General features: G+C 40.3%; 1 protein-coding gene across 1 annotated transcript in view; it reads right to left on the reverse strand.

Annotated features, from left to right (window-relative positions):
- Positions 1–20,589, reverse strand: part of DYNC1LI1 (dynein cytoplasmic 1 light intermediate chain 1) — a 46,096-nt gene that overhangs the window by 24,967 nt on the left and 540 nt on the right. The gene's annotated exons all lie outside the window — the stretch shown is intronic.

The raw sequence follows: 20,589 nt of genomic DNA on the forward strand, positions 1-20,589 counted from the left end.
CGAACCCATGTCCCCTGCATTGGCAGGCAGATTCTTAACCACTGCGCCACCAGGGAAGTCCCAACGTATCTTTAAAAGGGTCAAAAATTTGAGTCTGTTTCAACTTCTTTTTAATATTTCAAATATATATTTTATATACAAAAGTTTCTGAAAAATATATATACTCGTAATCTTAAGCATAAGCAAAAAGAATAAAACCATAATAATATCCGTTAGAAATAATCATCGATAATTTGGTTATCTCTGATGGTAAGATTATGAGTGATTCCTTAAGTAATAAGTTCGTGTCTTCCTTTTAGTTTATCTAATTCTAACTTTAAAGGTTTAAGTCAATAAGCTCAGAATAGATTTTGAGCCCAAATTCATGGTACCAAAAATATTGTCAATTGTAGCTGCACACGCTCACCACTCTAAGTTCTTGCACCCATCAGCACAGTGTGATGGCTGACTGCAAGTGGAAGGGGCCACCCCCACTTATCATGAGACCAGAGTTTATTCCTCCCCAGTGAATGCTGACCATCATTCATTTCACTGGACTAATGGTTCTCAAAATGCATCAGGATAACCTGGGGGGCTTGTTAAATTAACACACTGCTGGGCCTCACCTCCTGGCTTTCTCAGTCAGTAAGTCTGGGGTGGGGTCCACGCCTCTGCATTTCTAACAAGTTTCCAGTGTTGCTGATGCTGCTGGTCCAAGGACCACACTTTGAGAACTTAGACATTTAGACGTTACTTAGACGTTTACTACACTAAGCCAAGCACTAGGAATACAAAGATCCACAGGTCAAAGTTGCTGTCCTAGGAGCTCATAAATTGGAGAGGGAAAACAAACAGAAGACAATTTCAAGATATTGTCATTAGGACTGCACTAGAGATGTGCAACAAGCAGGAAACCAGACCAAAGGGAAGATCCTGGATTTGCTTGGAAGTCAAAAAGGGCTTTGCACAGAAAGTAGCACTTCAGCCAGATCTTGTAGTGTTAATGAACCATAGAGAGTTAGTCATTCCAGGAAGTAGGAAAGCATATACAGAGGCCTGGAGACAAAGAAGTGTCCTTCTAGAAAGGACAAATAATTTGAATGCATGAAATTTAGAACGCGAGGGGGAAAAGGAGCCAGAAAGTGACAATAAAAAGGGAATGCCAGATCACGAAGGGTATCTTATGCCAGGCTGAGATGGTTAGGCTTTATCCTGAAGAGTCACTGGCAGTATTTAGGTATTTTAGAAAGACTGCTATCACAAAGGTGTGGAAGAGTGACTGACAAGGGTAGGTTTGGGAGTAAGGAGACTAGATAATAGACAATTACTGGAGTCCCAGCAAGAAATGAGGTAGGCCTGAACTAAAGTATTAGTGGTGTGGTGGGACAGCTGGACTCAAAGGCTGATTTGGCTGGGAGCTGGCAGAGAGGTTAAGGGAAAACACAGAGGGCAGAGAAGTCCCTCCCTTGCCACAGCTATAGTCGCGCCACCCCTCCTGTTCTACCACTTACCTTTCAGTGGTTGGTCCTAAGTCTTCCTTGCAAGCTTCCACGCCCCCCCCCGTCCCAACATTTGTGTTTCCCAGGGTTCCTTCTTCAGACCTCTATTCTTCTCGCTCTACATATAATTCTAGGGGAATCTCCACACAAGACTTCAATACCACCTATAATCTGGTGACTCATAGACTTCCTTCCAGCCTCAGTCTCTCCTGAACTACTTACTGGTCATCATTATTTGGATGTCCCATAAATAACTCACATTTCAATATGCACAGAAGTATTAATATCATTATCTTGCATTTTCCCCCCCAAACATTCACTTACATAATTATTAATAAAAGAGTCCAACATCAAGGCCCTTATCCACTGTTCCCTCTATCTAGAACATACTCTTCTATGTGTTACCTAAGCTTCTTCGTAACTTCCCTCAAATATCACTTCCTCAGGTAGGCTGTTGTCCCTAACCACCTCATTTAAAATCACAACCTCAATCAATCAATCAATCAATCAATAAAATCACAACCTCCCAACACCCCTACTGCTTCTTGTTTTTTCTCCACTGAACTTACTAACATAATACGGCTTTTTCTTTTTTTTGCTTAGTCACTCCCTACCCCCCAAAACTCCAGAGGAACAGGCATTTTTGTGTTTTGATAACTGCTGCATCTCCAGTGTCTATTAACTCTTCATAGTGAAAAGTATATTCTTAATCCTCCTACACAGTAGCCACTGATAGACTGTCTCAAACAACAAAAAAATATGCCAAGATATTAATACAAGTTTCACAAATCCCTGAATGAACGAATGCAAATTCTGTCCCCTTACCCACTTAGGGAGGGTTCTTTTTTTCTTTTTTTTTTTTGGCCGTGCCTTGTGGCATACGGGATCTTAGTTCCCCGATCAGGGGTCAAACCCATGCCCCCTGCAGTGGAAGCATGGAGTCTTTTTTTTTTTTAATTATTTTATTTATTTATTTTTGGCTGTGTTAGTCCTTTGTTGCTGCACGTGGGCTTTCTCTACTTGCGGCGAGCGGGGGCCACTCTTCGTTGCAGCGCACGGGCTTCTCATTGCAGTGGCTTCTCTTGTTGTGGAGCATGGGCTCTGGGCGCGCAGGCTTCAGTAGTTGTGGCATGTGGGCTCAGTAGTTGTGGCTCGTGGGCTCTAGAGTGCAGGCTCAGCAGCTGTGGCACACGGGTTTAGCTGCTCCGTGGCATGTGGGATCTTTCCAGACCAGGGCTCGAACCCGTGTCCCCTGCACTGGCAGGCGGATTCTTAACCACTGTGCTACCAGGGAAGTCCCAGCACGAAGTCTTAAGCACTGGACTGCTAGGGAAGTCCCGGGAGGGTTTTTAAACTTTAGTGTGCATTAATGCAAAAGCCTCAGAAGTCAGGACAGAAAACAGATGAAATTTCAAGTCCATCAATGTGCTTCTATATAAGAAAAATTAAAGGACTGTAATTTACCTCCCTTCGCCCACAGCCTAGTCAAACAGAACCATCAGTGGCTTCTGCTTCCATCTCTATGGAAGCAGCAGTAGCAGCAAACACACAGTGCCTACCGTATGCATTTAACCAGCAGTAATTCCAACACAACCACAACTCTAGCGGAACGATGATTACCTCCCATTTGAGGATACCTGGGGCTCAGAATTGTTAAAGTATCTTATCCAAAGTCTCAAACAGGTAGGAAATGACAAGGCCAGGATCTGAATTCATATGAATTGAACTCCAAAGCACCCTCTTTCCAATATACAATAAACAATAATTAAATCTTTAGAAGACTATTAAACATACTGCTTATTATTTTTGTATTATGACAAAAGAATAAGACATTCCTGCTTCCAGGGGTCACTTATTTTCAGAAGAAAAAGGAAAATGATTTAATGCATTCCTCTCTGTGGGCAGCCTCTGAGTGATGGATGGTTATGTTCCCATTCTCCTGATTCTACCTCTAAGGATTGGGAATGAAGTTTGTTTTACTATACTAGTAATTTCTTCTCTCCTGGAATTTTAAACCTTGGGGACCCATTTTAAGAAAAATTTTACAACATTAAATTTGGAAAAAAAGAGTATACAGTCAAATAAATGGAAAACGGTAAATATGGTAGTTAGAGATTTTTATATGGTAAATATGGTAGCTAGAGATTTTTTCCTCCCATTCTGTGATTTGAAATTTCTCATTTCTGGTAACAAATTACAAGTGTTCACAATGAGAATAAAGAACATTTCATAAACACACACGGGCTATAAGGAACTCTAACGACATCCTCTCTACTTAGAGATGAGGAAACTGAGGCCAGGCCACTGTCACAAAGACTGTGGGAGCATGGTGACAGTAATCCAAACCTCCCAAGAGAATCCAAGTCAACCTTCTCAAGAGTGCAACTCCCCTCTGTCCTCAGAAGAAAATATAATGAGGAAGAAAAACAGAAGAATATCTTATTCTCAAGAATATTCTAAACCTAACTAACAGAGAAGATTCTCAAGATGTTTGAAGACGCACTTTGCTTGCCAAAACAAAATCTTTCTGGGAACAAAATTTCTCCCCTCTTCAACTTTAATGACATTTGGAAATTATAGTTGGTTGAAAATTAAACATTCATATTTAACACATTTTAAAATAAGTCTTAGGCCTCAATTATAATGACCATTTTCTGCTGCTGTCACTTTTTTTTTTTTAACATCTAAATGAACTCTGACATGATTTGTCTTGATGGCAAATGTAAACATCTGAAAATAGATTTCCTAAAACGTCTAAGAAGGCCAATGAAGACATACTCTGTAAACAAAATCTCATTTGTTACCTACTTTTTCTAGAAATCTCATCTGAGGTATTTGCAAAGATATAGTCTTGTTCTAGGGTTATACACATCTTCCAACCACATTATTTGTTAGACTGCTTTTTCTCTCTGTCTTAACCCATCGGCCTCCCAGTTCTCTTCTCTCACTACATAAACATACCACTCAAAAGTGAACATTCACCAAGTTCATACCACACTCTAATCCATTCTGCACCCTGCAGCTGAGTGATCTTCCTGAAACAATCATGCCACTCTCCCTCTTAAGACCCTGAAAGGGATTCTAGTTAATGATATTCATGCTGAAGTATTTAAAGGGAAATATACCAACATCTGCAATTTACTTTGAAATGCATTTTTTTTCATAGTTGCATGGTGGGACACATATGATAAGGCAAAAATAGTTAAATGTTAATGGAAGAATCTGGGTTTGGGTATATGAATATTCACTGTAAAATTCCTTCAACTTTTCCGTATGTTTGGAATTTTCATAAAATGTCAGAAAAAAAACCCTAAGGGTCTTCCTGCTGTTCTCGCAGTAAAGGGCAAACTGTAAAGGCCAATGTCCCTTGCAAAGGCCCCCTCACCTTTCCTGCCCATCTCTCACCATGTCCCACTACCTGCACGCTAGGCTCCAGCCATTCACAACTTCTTCCAGTGCAGCAGAGAGGCCTCGCTCTCTCAACTCTAAATCTTCGCACACACTTTCACTTCTTTCTGGAACATTCTTCCCCTCCCCTCACTGCACCTGGGAGAACTCTACCTTATCCTTCCTGTCTCAGTTTAGTCTCCTCTAAGAAGCTTTCTCTGACTCCAGAAGTCCGGTTAAGCACCCTCCTTTGTACTTCCACAACATACCACACACTTCATATACTTCACTGTAGTGTGTCAGCTTATTTGTGTTTCCTTCAGTGTGTCACGTCTGTCCCCTTCTTTCAACAAATACTCTCTGGGCAAGTTCTCTTAACAGTAAGCAAGATATAAAGTCCTTGCTTTTAAGATGCTTACAGGAAAGAAATTATCCCATTTTTAACGGGCACTTGCTTGCTTGCTCACCAAAACCAGAAACCATATCTTAGTCTCTTTGGGCTGCTATAACAAAAACACCATAGGCTGGGTGGCTTTAAACAATAGACATGTATTTCTCTAACAGTTCTGGAGACTGGGAAGTCCAAGATCAAAGTGCTGGCAGGTTTGATGTCTAGTAAGGGCTGGCTTCCTGGGTCAGGGACAGTTTTCTCACTGTGTCCTCACATGGCAGAACGGGTGAGAGAGCTCTCTGGCATCTCTTTTGTAAGGGTCCTAACCCCATTCATGAGGGCTCCACCTTCATGACCTAATCATCTGCCAAAGACCCCACCTCCTAATGCCATCATATTGGGGGTTAGAATTTCAACATGAATTTGAGGGGACTCATTCACTCTATAGCACCTGTCCTATACAGAGAAGATCCTTTAGCAACATTCTTATTTCTTAATCACAACCACATGGAGTCTCTGTTTTCATAACTATACCTCATGTGTCATTGCTTATCCTGGACCTTTACCACAATCTACTATAATAATTCATCACTCATATCTATAGAATTCAAGCGGCTCCCTCTCATCAATAACAGATCATAAAACATACCTCCTTCACTAAACTTAGGAAAACTTTCTAGTCACTGTACCGAGCTGCCTTGCCACAGCCAAGCTGAACTAAGTTTGAAGATACTAAAAAGTCTGTCATGAACCTCCTCTTTATTCTATTATACAATTAGAATGATCAAAAAATGTTAAAATTCAGGATGCCTATGTTTGGAATTGATGGACATTTAAAAATCATCTTTAACGGCCTAACCATTCAATAAACAAAAGCCATTAAATTCCAAGTCATTTTTGGAAAACAAAACACAGAGCCTAATAGTATGAGTAAAATATAGTAAGAATTACATACATACTTCATTCTACCCAATTAATATACCTTTAGGGTGGCAAGTAGGGCAATGGGGCCTGTGTGGCTTCAAACAATGCTGAAAGAATGCACCTACGTAACATCTATGAACTTTAAGAAAGTTTTATCTTCAGTTCCTCAGCCTTCAGCTGGCAGTGAAACAGACACACCAGCATTAAGTGTGCCAGCCAAATAGTTAATGATCTGTAAACATATACTTGTACAAGTAGAGAGTTCCTGTTTAAACAGACTAAGATGAAAACCCTTCTACAAAGCACTCTTTAGTGAGGATGTTAAAATTATTCTCTAAATAGTTCATCTAAATTTGCATTTCTATATTAGGTTTTCTTAAAGAGGGCATATTTTAAAGGTGTTTTTAAAACAAATCAGGGAATTCCCTGGTGGTGCAGCAGTTAGCATCCCATGCTTTCACTGCTGATGGCCAAGGTTCAATCCCTGGTCAGGGAACTAGGATCCCACAAGCCATGGGGCACAGCAAAAACAAAAACAAAAACAAAAAAAACCAAAAAACAAAAACCATAACTAGAGCTTCCAAGACAAGATGGCAGAGTAGAAGAATGTGAGCCCACCTTTTCTTACAAAAACACCAAAATCACAACTAACTGCTGAACAATCATCAACAAAAAAACGCTGGAACCTACCAAAAAAGATATCCTACATCCAAAGACAAAGAATAAGTCACAATAAGACAGTAAGAGGAGGCACAATCACGATAAAATCAAATCCCATACCCACTGGATGGGCGACCCACAAACTGAAAAATAATTATACCACAGAAGTTCTCCCACAGGAGTGAAAGTTCTGAGCCCCACGTCAGGCTCCCCAGCCTGCAGGTCTGGCAATGGGAGGAAAAGCTCCCAGAGAATCTGGCTTTGAAGGCCATCAGCGTTTGACTGCAGCAATTCCACAGGACTGGGGGAAACAGAAACTCCACTCTTGGAGGGCGCACACAAGGTTTCATGCACATCAGGACCCAGGGAAAAAAGCAGTGGCCTCATAAGAACCTGGACCAGACCCACCTGCTAGTATTAGAGGGTCTCTTGCAGAGGTGGGGGGCAGCTGTGGCTCACTGCGGGGACAAAGACACCGGCAGCAGTAGTTCTGGAGAGTACTCAGGGGCGTGAGCCCTCCTGGAGGTGGCCATTTTCTCACCAAGACCTGGCCCCTCCCAACAGCCTGTAGGCTCCAGTGCTGGGACGCTTCAGGCCAAACAACCAACAGGGTGGGAACACAGCCCCACCCATCAGCAGACAGACTAATACTTAAAGTCTTCCTGAGCACACAGCTCCCCACTAAACACACTCCATGACACAACCCTGCACACCAGAGGGAAAACACCCACCTTCACCCACCAGGGCAAGGGCCAGTTCCTCTGACCAGGAAGCCTCCACAAACCTCTTAGACAGCTTCATCCACCAGGGGGCAGACAGCAGAAGCAAGAAGAACTACAACCCTGCAGGCTGCAGAATGGAAACCACAATCACAGTAAGTTAGAGAAAATGAGATGGCAGAGAAAAATGTCCCAGATGAAGGAACAAGATAACACCCCAAAAGAACTAAGTGAAGTGGAGATAGGCAATCTACCTGAAAAAGAATTCAGAGTAATAATAGTAAAGATGAGCCAAGATCTTGGAAAAAGAATGGAGGGACAGATCGAGAAGATACAAGAAATGTTTAACAAAGACCTAGAAGAACTAACGAACGAACAGAAATGAACAATAAATAACTGAAATAAAAAATACACTAGAAAGAAACAATAGTAGAATAAATGAGACAGAAGAACGGATAAGAAGACAGCATGGTGGAAATCACTGCCACGGAACAGAATAAAGAAAAAAAGAATAAAAAAATGAAGACAGTCTAAGAGACCTCTGGGACAACACTAAGCACACCAACATTCGCATTAGAGGGTTCCCAGAAGGAGAAGAGAGAGAGAAAGGACCTGAGAAAACATTTGAAGAGATAATAGCTGAAAATTTTCCTAACATGGGAAAGGAAACAGTCACCCAAGTCCAGGAAGCACAGAGAGTCCCAGGCAGGATAAACCCAAGGTGGAACATGCTGAGACACATAGCAATCAAACTGACAAAAATTAAAGACAAAGAAAAAATATTAAAAGTAATAAATAATATACAAGGCAATTCCCATAAGGTTATCAGCTGATTTCTCAGCAGAAACTCCACAGGCCAGAAGGGAGCAGCATAATATATTGAAAGTGATGAAAGGGAAGAACCTACAACCAAGAATACTCTACTCAGCAAGGTTCTCATTCAGATTTGACAAGCAAAAGCTAAGAAAATTCAGCATTTCCTCTAAGATCAGGAACAAGACAAGGATGTCCACTCTCGCCACTTTTATACAACATAGTTTTGTAAGTCCTAGCCACAACAATCAGAGAAGAAAAAGAAATAAAAGGAATCCAAATTGGAACAGAAGTGAAACTGTCACTGTTTGCAGATGACGTAATACTATACATATAAAATCCTAAAGATACTACCAGAAAACTACTACAGCTCATCAATGAATTCGGTAAATTTGCAGGATACAAAATAAGTACACAGAAATCTACTACATTTCTATACACTAACAACGAAAGACCAGAAAGAGAAATTAAAGAAACAATCCTATTTACCACTGCATCAAAAAGAATAAAACACCTAGGAATAAACCTACGTAAGGAGGCAAAAGACCTGTACTCGGAAAACTAAGACACTGATGAAAGAAATTGAAGATGACACAAACAGATGCAAAGATATGATATACCATGTTCTTGTATTGAAAGAATCAATATTGTCAAAATGACTATACTACCCAAGGCAATCTACAGATTTAGTGCAATCCCCATCAAATTACCAATGGCATTTTTCACAGAACTAGAACAAAAAAATTTTTAATTTGTATGGAGACACAAAAGACCCCAAATAGCCAAAGCAATCTTGATAAAGAAAAACGGAGCTGGAGGAATCAGGCTCCCTGACTTAGACTATACTCCAAAGCTACAGTCATCAAAACAGTTTGATACTGGCACAAAAACAGAAATATAGATCAATGGAACAGGACAGACAGCCCAGAAATAAACCCACACACCTATGGTCAATTAATCTACAACAAAGGAGGCAAGACTACACAGTGGAGAAAAGACAGTCTCTTGAATAAGTGGTGCTGAGAAAACTGGACAGCTACCTGTAAAAGAATGAAATTAGAATATCCTTTAACACCATACACACAAAAAAACTCAAAATGGATTAAAGACCTAAATGTAAGACCTGACACTATAAAACTCTTAGAGGAAAACATAGGAAAAACACTCTGACATAAATCGCAACAATATCTTTTTTGATCCATTTCCTAGAGTAATAGAAATAAAAACAAAAATAAACAAATGGGACCTAATTAAACTCAAAAGCTTTTGCACAGCAAAGGAAACTATAAACAAAATGAAAAGACAACCCAAGAATGGGAGAAAATATTTGCAAATGATGCAAGGGATTAAACTCCAAAATCTACAAACAGCTCATTCAGCTCAATATCAAAGAAGCAACCCAATCAAAAAATGGGCAGAAGACCTAAATAGACATTTCTCCAAAGAAGACATACAGATAGCCAAGAGACACATAGAAAGATGTTCAACATAGCTAATTATTAGAGAAACGCAAGTCGAAACTACAACGAGGGACTTCCCTGGTAGCGCAGTGGTTAAGAATCCGCCTGCCAATACAGGGGACATGGGTTCGAGCCCTGGTCCAGGAAGATCCCACATGCCGTGGAGCAACTAAGCCTGCGTGCCAAAACTACTGAGCCTGCGCTCTGGAGCCTGTGAGCCACAACTACTGAGCCCGTGTGACGCAACTACTGAAGCCCGCGCACCTAGAACCTGTGCTCTGCAATAAGAGAAGCCACCACAATGAGAAGTCCGTGCACTGCAACGAAGCGTAGCCCCCGCTCGCCACAACTAGAGAAAAGCCCACGCGCAGCAACGAAGACCCAATGCAGCCAAAGGGAAAAAAAAATGCAATGAGGTATCACTTTACACCACTCAGAATGGCCATTATCAAAAAGTCTACAAACAATAAATGCTGGAGAGGGTGTGGAGAAAAGGGAACCCTCCTATGTTGGTGGGAATGTAAATTGGCACAGTCACTATGGACAACAGTACGGAGGTTCCTTAAAAAACTAAGAACAGAGCTACCATATGATCCAGCAATCTCACTCCTGGGTATATATCCAGAGAAGACCAAGGTTCAAAAGGATACACGCACCCCAATGTTCATTGCAGTGCTGTTTACAATACCCAGGACATGGAAGCAACCTAAATGCCCATCGACAGAGGAATGGATAAAAAGGATGCAGTACATATATACAATGGAATATTACTCAGCCATTAAAAAGAATGAAATACAATGGAATATTACTCAGCCATTAAAAAGAATGAAATAATGCCATTTGCAGCAACATGGATGGACCTGGAGATGATCATACTAACTGAAGTAAGTCAAACAGATAAAGACAAATATCATATGATATCACTTATATGTGGAATCTATAAAAATGATACAGTGGGGCTTCCCTGGTGGCGCAGTGGTTAAGAATCTGCCTGCCAATGCAGGGGACACGGGTTTGAGCCCTGGTCCGGGAAGATCCCACATGCCACGGAGCAACTAAGCCCACGCGCTACAACTACTGAGCCTGTGCTCTAGAGCCCACAAGCCACAACTACTGATGCCCGCACACCTACAGCCCGTGCTCCACAACAAGAGAAGCCACTACAATGAGAAGCCTGCGCACCGCAAAGAGTGGCCCCTGCTCGCCACAACTAGAGAGAGCCTGCGTGCAGCAACTAAGACCCAATGCAGCCATAAATAAATAAATTAATTAATTTTAAAAATGATACAAATGAACTTATATACAAAACAGAAACAGACTCATAGAATGAAACAAACTTATGGTTACCAAAGGGGAAAGGCGGGCGGGTTGGGGGTGGGGGGTGGTGATGGAGATAAATTGGGAGTTTGGGATTGACATGTACACACAACTATTTTTAAAATAGATAACCAACAAGGACCTACTGTATAGCACAGGAAACTCTGCTCAATATTCTATAATAACCTAAAGGGGAAAAGTATTTGGAAAAGAATAGATACATGTATATGCATAACTGATTCATTTTGCTGTACATCTGAAACTAACACAACATTGTTAATCAACTATACCCCAACATAAAATAAAAATTTTTAAAAAACTGTAACTTTTCATTAGATCAAATTCTATTATAATAAAGTTATTTTCATGTCCTCATCCACGCACTGGGCAACTTTTTCTGTAAGGGACTAGACAGCAATATTGTAGGCTTTGCAGGTCACATAAGGTCTCTGTCACATATTTATCTTTAGTTCCCCCCCCAACTCTTTAAAAATGTAAAAAACGAACAAACCCCATTCTTAGCTTGCTGGCCATACTAAAACAGTCTATAGGCCAAACCCTGTCCTAGTGGATGGACCAAAAGGAGGAAAGATTTGTTGATCCAATTACAGTGAAATTCTCCATAGCAAATAAGCTTGTATTTCAAATTATTTGTCTGAACCCTATTCAAATAAGTCACTCTCTGTGAGTGAACCAAGTACAGGGTCCAAGCACTTAAAAGAACTTCGGTTTTACCATAAAGCAGTAACAGCCATCAACTCTCACTTCTCAGCTCAAATTTGAAAACCAAATTGATTACAAAAGAAAAACTCCTCACAAAGTCACCAAAACAGTATAGAGGTAAAGGTGTGCTCATGATATTGTTTTATGTCCTCAAAAGATCTAATTCAACAATACGATGTACTGTCCATAAACTTAATAATGATAATTTAATTAATGAATTAAATACGTGAAGATCTAGGAGATGTGATTTCCAACTATAACATCATCACCATTAGATGTGTGAACCCGGACAAGTCAGGTATTTCCATTTGCTCCCTGTCTTCTAAACAGAGGGGGAGGTAAATCCAGGCAATCTCTAAAGTGATGGATTTAAAATTCTTTGACTATTACAATTCATACCTCCTTGATCAGTGATACACTAGAAAAAAATTTTTTTATAAGACATCAACAGTGTTTTAAAAAGATAACATAAAAACATGAATCATGAAAATGAGCAGTCAGAACACTAAGTACACACAATACGTTAGCAACAGCTATCTTGAACACTTCCCATGTATGCCACTGTTTGAAGTGTTTTACAAACATTACCTCATACAATCCTCATGATAATCCTAAAAGGCAAACAGTATAATCTGAAAGATTAAGCAATTTGCTAAAGAAGGGTCAGGATTTAAATCCAGCAATGCTCCTCCACACTATTATCACTGTCATTGATCGGGAGCAGCTTCCAGTCTTCTCCCCCCAGCTCAAGACAGACAGGGATGACAAAAGGTAAAATTAAGCAGCACTCTGCCTCCCTTTCCTCCCAGTTTCCTTTCCTGCTATTGTGGAAAGCTGAAGCACTGTACTCTTCTTGCTCAGCACAGGTTTGTGTGCCTGATGCCTGCTTTCTATGCAGACCTTTGATTCACACTTCCACGCTTCTGTAGGAAACTTTATGGTCCACAGCATCATGACAGAGAGAATTCTAACCTGCCATATTCCTTCTATATCCAAGTAAGATACCAACATTGTAAAATTAACATTTTTGATTTGGCTTTGTATGATATAAAATAAATCATCCTATTTTACCTGAAAGCTCTGGTGACAAGAGCCATGAGGAGTCATCACTGGAGGTACTTTTGGGCTTGGACCTTCTTCATGGCCTTCCATAAATTATCTGATGACCCAGATAGGGTGGGGGGTTTTGATCTGCTGTCCATCTCACAAAGAGCATCTCCTCCCTTGCCTCAGCCGGCAAGAGCAGGGAGAAACTTAACCAGCTGTAGCATCTGCACCCGGTGATTCAAGACTACCTCCCTCCAATACGTCAAGGAGTGCACAGACAGTGGAAAGTTAGACAAACCCAACCCTGAATCCTAGCTCAGCTGTGTAACCTGGGGTTCAAAGCCCTCTTCTCCAAAACAGTGAACATGCTACATAGTAAAGCACCTAGCAGAACACTCAAGTAACAAGCATAATATATGATACTCCCACCCCATCAGTTGGCCAAAGCCCTACCTTTGAATATCATCATTCAGCAATCCACATCACATTAAAAAATAGAACTTATTCCTTTATCATTTCTCTCACTCTTGCAGCCTGACTAGACATGAACTGAAAACCACTGAGTTTAATTCAATAAACATTCACCAAGGCCAACAAGTTCTGATCCCAATGGTTATTAACAGTTCCTATGCTCCAGAAGGTCAAAGTCACACTAATGCAATAGTTCTTAATTAACAAACATGAAATATATTTTACAATAAAATTGCCTTTAAATTAACATGCGAATTTTTAACCTACCTACCAGATAGGCAAAGATTAAAATGAATAATCCTTGATGTCAGCAATAGTGCTAGACAAACAAGTACTTTCACATACTGATGGTGGGAATGTAGAATGGTACAGCTTTCCAAAAATACTGTTTAGTAATATACAAAAAGACTTAAAATATATATACTTTTGACCCAGCAATTCAACTTACAAGAATTTATCCCAAAGATAGTATTTGGCAAGTGGAAAATGGGGTATAGCAATAATAATCTGTTTACCAATCTTATAATTATGATAGAGCCATATATTTTATTCAGTCATTAAAAGGGAAGAAATCCATATCTACTGCCACGCAAAAAAAACCCTCTGATACATAAAGAAAAAACATCTGACTTCAAAATACAAGGTATGAGCCTATTTTGTTTAAAAAACAAATATACACATAGAAAAAATGAACATTCCTATCCTCATAAATTTTTTTTCCTCTCTCTCTGGCAAGAAACATGTATTACTTTTATAATTTAAAATAGTGAATACTAATTTTAAGAGGAAGGTATGTTACACATAATTTCTTTCAGCTCTTTTAATCCCAGGAACTATGAAAGAATCTCAGTTAGGAGGCTGTAATTTGCCCACAATCCCACAGCTTCGAATGGTAGGAAGGGCTGACTCCCACACCTGGGGGGCCTCTAGTTAAGGACTCTTCCACACCTGAGCGCCCTGGGCCTTTTCACCAGGTTTTTAGCTACAGCAACACGTTCCCTTAGTCCTGCAGTGTCCTCCTCCCCACCCTACTTAGCAAAATTTTACTCAGATACCACCTTTTCCATAAAAACTTATGTAAGCTATTTAGCAATTATTTCAGACTGACATTTGATTTTTTTACTATATACTTTTGAGTCTTTTCCCACAGAAGGTTATAAGCTCCTGGAGGGCACGGACCTAGTGAGCCCCGTTTCCTCCAGATGACCCAGCAGAGCATTTTATGCACAGCACGTTCTAATAAATGCTTGATGAACAAATAAATAAAGAGGTTACCTGTGAAGTCTAACAGCCACTGCCCTGACTTTACAAATAAGGCCCCAAAATGTTAGTCCATGGTCACTCAATAGTAACAGTCCCATGCTGAACTTGGGTCTTTTCTTTTTCCCAACTCAAAGCTCCTGTGTGTTTTGCATTTTCAAAGTACTTTTGTTGACCTCTCACATGGACTTCACACCAGCTGAATTACCACTGTACTGGTCGACATCTGTAGTTCTTCCAGCTCTGTTTTCTGTTTTTGACAGCAGCACTAAGGGGAAATATATGAACCACTCTTGACATTTCTTAAACCTGCATTGAAACTATACCTCTAGCTGTAATAAAGTAAAAGCTGGTCATCAATCATCCAACGTTTATTTACTGAGCACCTATTAGGGGCCAAACATCATATTCCATTAACCAGAAACCTCTATTAACTGGCACCTGTGCTTACTGATAAAATTGATGCCCGTAATAGCCTAAAGCAGGGGTCTACAAATGAGCCCACAGGCCAAATCTGGTCTGCTGCCTGTTTTATTTATTTTTTTTAATTAATTTATTTATTTATTTTTGGGTGTGTTGGGTCTTCGTTTCTGTGCGAGGGCTTTCTCTAGTTGTGGCAAGTGGGGGCCACTCTTCATCGTGGTGCGCGGGCCTCTCACTGTCGCGGCCTCTTGTTGTGGAGCACAGGCTCCAGACGTGCAGGCTCAGTAGTTGTGGCTCACAATCCCATTTGCTCCGCGGCATGTGGGATCTTCCCAGACCAGGGCTCGAACCCGTGTCCCCTGCATTGGGAGGTGCTGCCTGTTTTTGTAAATAAAATTTTACTAAATACTGCCACACCCATCCACTTATGCATTATCTATGGCTCTTTGGGTGCTACAAGGGCAGAGTTGAGTAGTTACAACAGAGACCATTATGGCTCACAGAGCCTGGATTATTTACTATGTGGCCTTAATAAATTGCTGAGCATCATAAAATATCAATATGCCATTGGACTCTCAAAAACATTTTATATTTTTTAGCAGTAGTAACACATAACAGGCAATAGTTTCGTTAATCCTTTGAAAATTACCAGTCCAGTATCATATATGTGGTAACACTATTCCTTGCCTCACATTCCCATAACCAATCATGCCAGAAAACAGCACCTACTGATAAAAATCTGTGTTTCCCACAAGTCATATAACCTTGGGGATCTTTAATCCCAGCTTCTCCCAAAATTAAGTTTCTGACTGAACAATCTCATTATTTTTAGAGTAAGTCCTCACACAGAAAACCATTTACTTCCTTGACAAGTCACTTCTCTGAACAGATCTCTAGTCCAGTGTATATCCTGAGGTTTCCTACTTGCAATAATTCAAACATAATAGAAACCAGTTTTACTCCTGATGATGCTCAGTATTTTGTGGGGTTTTTGGCTGCACACTATCCTGAATTAGCACCTTCGGGGAAAAATGCAGACTCGAGATTTCTTCCCTGAGTGGAATCAAACAGCCCACGTATACAAAGAAATACTTTATTAATTTAAACGCAATTGCAATATGTTCTCAAAACATTTCTTTAAAAATATACAACTCACAAGCTTTACAATTAGAAATAATTACAGAATGTCAGAAGAGATAAGACTTGAGATGACTAAATCCAAATATCTTAATTTACAGATGAGAAAGATGAGGCTTACATGATTTACCGAAGGGCCAACTAGTTTTCATTAATTCATGCTGGCCTTAAATCAGGAAGTTATACTGATGTCTTATCTATAAGCCAGGCACTGTGCTGGGGTCCAGGGCTACACATGTATCTTCACAGACAATGAATTCAATTAATCTTTATCAGTGAGATTTTTTTGCAGTGAGACAGATTACATCACGAGAATCAGATAAAATTCCTTAATAACTGCTAAACATCTTTTTGCTTTTCCTACAAAGAAAGCTCTCTTCCTGTAGAGAGACAGTCCAGTGGAGCCAGGCTGCACAATTGAGAATCCTGATTTTGCCCCTTTCTGGCTATGTAACCTCACAGCAATTTACTTAACAGCTCTGTGTTTGTTTCCTGATCTTTAAGGGGATAATCACGGTATGTAAACAATCCTTATGTGGCTGGTACAGGTAAGTGCTCTATAAATTTTAGGTATCATTGTTGTTGTTATTTTTCCTTAGGTAGTTTTCTTATCAAAACATGGTTAAGTAACCAAGGTATGGAGAAAGTGCCCTCAAAAACAGCTATTGAAATACATATCATTACAATCATTGTAATAAAGTTTGATTAAATATAAAGGATAAAGAGGAAAAAACAGTTCTTAAAAGGACCATTTATAAGTTAAATCCTACTTAAAATACATGCACAAGAAATTTTGCCTTTTAGGGACTTTCCTGGTGGCCCACTGGTTACGAATCCACCTTCCAATGCAGGGGACGCAGGTTCGATCCCTGGTCGGAACTAAGATCCCACATGCAGTGGGGCAACTAAGCCAGCGCGCCACAACTACTGAGCCCGTGCGCTCCAGAGCCCACAAGCCCTCACGCCACAGCGAAAGACCCTACGTGCCACAACTAAGACCCAACGCAGTCAAATGAATAAATAAATATTTTTTTAAAAAAGTTTTTCCTTTTAATACTAAGAACAAACAAGTTCATTCTCAAAATCTTTCATGAAACAATGGTTAAATGCTAATGCCATAGTGTTTCTGGGTTTCACTAGGGGTCAGGCCCGGGTAGAGTAAATGACTGCTTCAGCACAAATGCCATGGCAACAGACGTGTCCCTCATTAAGCTACATCCTAGAATGCAACAAATATTTGGATTTTACTTTAAAATAATCATTAGTATTTTTACTCAAAGATGGCCTTTTAAAAAAGTTATGCAGTAGGAAGAGTACGTGGCACTTCCTCCCTTCAAGGAACTTCTATCAAGTTGGAAAACCAGGCCAGAGCCACAGAAGGCACGGTCTTTAAAAGCTGTGTGACCTCGGAAAACTCACTGAACAGGTCTCTAAGATTCAGTACCTCATCTATAATTGGTGTTAACATCTATCTCCCAGGTTTTGGGGGGAATGGGAAAAGGGGGACAGAGGAGGCAAACTAAGATTCGTATGAAAATGCTTTGAGGATGGCTCACACACATGCACACATTGCTAGTTCTGACCCCTTTCACCCACAGGCAGTGGGAGGGGAGGCCGTGTAGCAAGGTAAAGTTAAACTGCAATTTGTGTTTGGGGTACTTAAGCCTTGATCAATGTTCCTATTCTATACAGTTGCTGGAAATGTAAAACCTTGTTATAGTCTTAGATTTGGTTTTTTAAATACAAGACTCCAGAGATTACCATAATTCATGAAAGACACACTAGGGCCAAGCATCCTCCTGCCTAGCACCTTCAAACTCGTAACAAAGAAAACCACAATCCCTATTTCTCTATTTCTCCCCTCTACCAGCATAAACTGAATGCGGCCATAATATGTGATGGTAAAATGTCTTTAAGAAATCTTTAGAGGTATTCTAGAAAATTAACCCTATTTATGTAATCAGTATAAAAATCTGTTATCAGCTTTTTCCAAAGCTGAAAAGGACTTTGATGAAAGTCCCAATAGTAACAGTACTCAAAAAATTTTTTTAATTTTAAGCTTATATAACTTGATACTAGATGGAGCTTTATGAACTATTAATCTCATATAAGGGACTTCCCTGGTGGTCCAGTGGTTAAGACTCTGCACTTCCACTGCAAGGGGCACAGGTCTGATCCCCAGTTGGGGAATTAAGATCCTGTGTGCCGCATGGTGTGGGCAAAAAATAAAATAAATTAAAAAAAAAAAAGCTTATATAAAAGGAAATTTAATCTATTCTAAGTTTGGAAGGATGGAGGTCTAGAGCCTCTAAATATATTCAGCCATATGCACTGACCCAGTGTCAAAAGCAGATTAAAAAAAGGGTTTAAAAAAAAAAGCATGGTGCAACCTCAGTGCAAAGTAGGAACGTTAATAAATGAACAAAACTGTCACTTTTGTTTCACTAAAAACAGAACCATGTAACTAACATCTAATGCACAGGAATAATTGGGAGGAACTTATAAAATGAAAACAAAATTCAGGAATCTTATCTTCACAATGGCAGTATTTGAAAAGAAGTCTTATTTAACTTAGAGTATTTGAAACATAACCCACTTCAATGAGGTCACTTTGTGTTAGGTCCATTTTAGTTTAGCACTTAATAGTAATTTGTTTAAACTAGTAACCTGAAAACATTTTCTGCATTTTTTTTTGCTCTTGGATCCTAATCTATCTCTGCCCTATAATTATCAGTTACGTAGGCACTAACTCAATTTTTAAAAAGAGTTCTGACAAAATATTTTCTAATCCAGTTAAGAGACTCATCACAAAAAGTCACTGTGCTGTTATCACTTCACAAACATTATCTCATTCAGTTCTTCCCATAACACTAGGAAGTAGGCATTATTATTTCTATAACATCCATTTTAAGGAAGAAGAAATTGAGGGTCATAGAAGTCAAAGAACTTGCTTAAGATCATAGGACTAATATGTAATACGGTCATGAATGAACCCAGGTGAATCCGCAGTAGGTACTTTCAATCACATTGAAAACAAAGGTAGGGACTTCCCTGGTGGTACAATGGTAAAGAATCCGCCTGCCAATGCAGGGAACCCGGGTTCGAGCCCTGGTCCGGGAAGATCCCACATGCCGTGGAGCAACTAAGCCCGTGTGCCACAACTACTGAGCACGCGTGCCACAACTACTGAGGCCCGCGCGCCTAGAGCCTGTGCTCCACAAGAGAAGCCACCGCAATGAGAAGCCCACGCACCGCAACAAAGAGTAACCCCCGCTCGCCGGAACTAGAGAAAGCCGGAGCACAGCACCGAAGACCCAACACGGCCAAAAATAAAAATAAATAAATAAAGTGATATATATCAAAAAAAATAAAAGGTAACACTAATTTTTCAACTAGCTCCAGTAACTTAAAATAAATAACTCCAAGAATCATATATTGTAGATTGTCAAGAGTTCATGAAAAATAATTTGTTTCTATCTAAACATTCCCATTAAAAGCGGACCCTGACAAGTATCATTTGACTTCTTTGTTTCCCTTCCTGTTTTTAAATGAACATTAAAAAGTCTTGAGACATCAGTACCAAAGTTTTAAAATTCAGCGATCCTCCTATAAGCCAACTTCAAATTTTCACATCTAAAGAATATGAAAGAATCTCTATGTTACTTTGGAGCTAAGTCTGCAAAAATGTGAACCTGTGAATTGTTCTCCACGTCCACCCCCACAGTCAGTAAAGAAACAAAATACGTAACTTCCAGAGAGCATAGGGAATATAGAACAATCAGGAGATTTGAGACATTAGACCATTTCTCTTTATTACACCCATCAGGCCGAAGGGACTGAACGAGAAAGGTAAACGTTTACTGCACTGTACAAATTTCAGAATTACAAGTGACAGCGAAAAAGACAGCTGCAACACGAGCCCACTGTACCCGTAAAAGATGAATCAAATAATTACATTTATCACGACTACACCAGGTCTCATTTCTAGCTTCTGTAAATTATACAAAGAGCCGGCTATTAAATATTGATGGCATGCCATTTGCACTGGAGCTATCGCGAAGAGCCTCCTGCTACCAATTTTTGTCATGAAAGAAAAACCGTCCTTATTTTCTAGGTAAACCCCAAGCCACTAGAATCTCTCAGATGGGCTATCGCATTGTCCTTCCCGGAGGAAGCTGTCAGGGCCAACCCCACACACCCAGGGGAGGAGAAACTTTCAGGGGAGGGCGGGTCCCTGCAGGTCCCGGGGCAGGGGTCCCTGTTCTCCTCCCCCAGCTGTCAGCCACAGGTCGGGCGGCGGAGCGGGGCCAGCCCCGGCTGTCCGCACAAAGCGAGCCAGAGAGCGGCGGGCGGACCCAGACCCAGGCCACGCTGGGGGA

The sequence above is a fragment of the Eubalaena glacialis genome, chromosome 7, assembly GCF_028564815.1.
Source record: "Eubalaena glacialis isolate mEubGla1 chromosome 7, mEubGla1.1.hap2.+ XY, whole genome shotgun sequence".
NCBI lineage: Eukaryota > Metazoa > Chordata > Mammalia > Artiodactyla > Balaenidae > Eubalaena > Eubalaena glacialis.